This window comes from Oncorhynchus kisutch, linkage group LG17, assembly GCF_002021735.2.
Source record: "Oncorhynchus kisutch isolate 150728-3 linkage group LG17, Okis_V2, whole genome shotgun sequence".
In the NCBI taxonomy this organism is placed as follows: domain Eukaryota; kingdom Metazoa; phylum Chordata; class Actinopteri; order Salmoniformes; family Salmonidae; genus Oncorhynchus; species Oncorhynchus kisutch.
Genome location: NC_034190.2, coordinates 19,015,872 through 19,017,433, shown reverse-complemented (window position 1 = coordinate 19,017,433; position 1,562 = coordinate 19,015,872). Strand labels below are relative to the sequence as shown.

The 1,562-nt window shown below is 34.3% G+C and overlaps 1 non-coding gene across 1 annotated transcript; it reads right to left on the bottom strand.

The window, feature by feature from the left end:
• Positions 1-973: 973 nt before the first annotated feature.
• LOC116354529 (U7 small nuclear RNA) lies at positions 974-1,028 on the bottom strand. Its single transcript, XR_004203865.1, has one exon. It is a non-coding gene; the product is annotated as a U7 small nuclear RNA (small nuclear RNA).
• Positions 1,029-1,562: the final 534 nt, after the last annotated feature.

Below are 1,562 nucleotides of genomic sequence, written 5' to 3'. Positions count from 1 at the left end.
ATAATCTGCCCAATGCTAATGCTACATTGTGTATTTATTTACAGGACGTAAGTCATTTTTGTTAATAGAAGCTATGTTACTAAGTTTACCTCATGGGTGAGCTCCTATTGACACAATGACAGAACCATCAAAACATAAGTAAGTACTACATTTTCAGTGAATATCTTATTTTTCTGTTTCATGAACAGTAGTTGTTATTCAGGACTCAGGGCAGGGATCAGTGTGTTGGAGGTATGCATATGTTAACACACATAATTACTTGAATTATTACTTTGACAGGTTCTCATTACTTCTTATTGTGTAGCTGTTTCTCTCCCGGCGAAGCATATTGATTTTCCCAACCTCTAATTCCAGTACTGAAATTGAAATGGATGGATTGCCATGACTGCTGTTGTCTTGCATCATTTGAAAGAGACATGCACCAAATTGTTCCGTGGTAATTTTGCAATATTACAGTACATTTTCCTTTTTCCACAGACAGACTGTCATTGTCATATACTAAGCCAAGCAGAAACAGATAGATAGATCATTCAATATCCCAATAATATTGATAGACATACAGTATCAGTATTGGTCTTCCCATGGGTTTATACAATATGTCTGTACCTGTGTATGTATTTATTCTAGGTATCTAAATATAAGCCATGTATGACTGCTGTACATGTTTGTGCACCATATATGTCAGACTTGGAGAAGTGAGTGTGTGTGCTTGTCATCCTTATGGGAGCTATGGAAGATAATCCTAATGGATTTGCTATCACATATGTGTCATTGCATTTTTATATACTCATATAAAAAAGTATTTATTATACTATGGTCTAAATACTCTAGAATTACTACATGTATATATTTTAGCATTCACTATAGTGTATTTGCATACTTTACAGAAGTATTCAATGTAGTGTTTTGTAGTAAGTACTAGAATACTGTAGTATTTACCAGTGTTTTGTTTTATTATCTTTGACATAGAAGTGGAGGCTTTCTCCTTGAGGAAACCGACTGGAGAAATACTAAAAGAGCAAATGTTCCATAGCCTGTAGGTAGGTATCTAGGTAGGGAGGTAGGACTGGGGTCTGAATGGATAGTTCTGAGCTTCTACTCGTTTCTATAACCTGTATGGTCTATACGTATGGGTGGCACAAAATGACATATGGGAGAGGGGAATGGCAAGGGTATCCAGGACTTCAGAAAGTATTCATACCACATGATTTATTCCACATTTTGTTGTTACAGCCTGAATTCAAAATGGATTAAATTTTTTTTTCTCATCCATCTACACACAATACCTCACAATGACAAAGTGAAACATTATTTTTTATTATTCCTATTGTATGTAGGACAGTGACACAAATTCGAAATGTAATCCATTTAAATTCAGGCTGTAACACAACAAAATGTAAAAAAAACCAAGGGTAGTGAATACTTTCTGAAGGCGCTGTATACAAATTAAATAATGTAGTATTTACTATAATAAAACAAGTTAAGTGTTTTGCAGACTGTAGTGTTTTAACAGACATTACCGTAGTATTTACTATAGTATTCTATAATATACTTGTCACGCC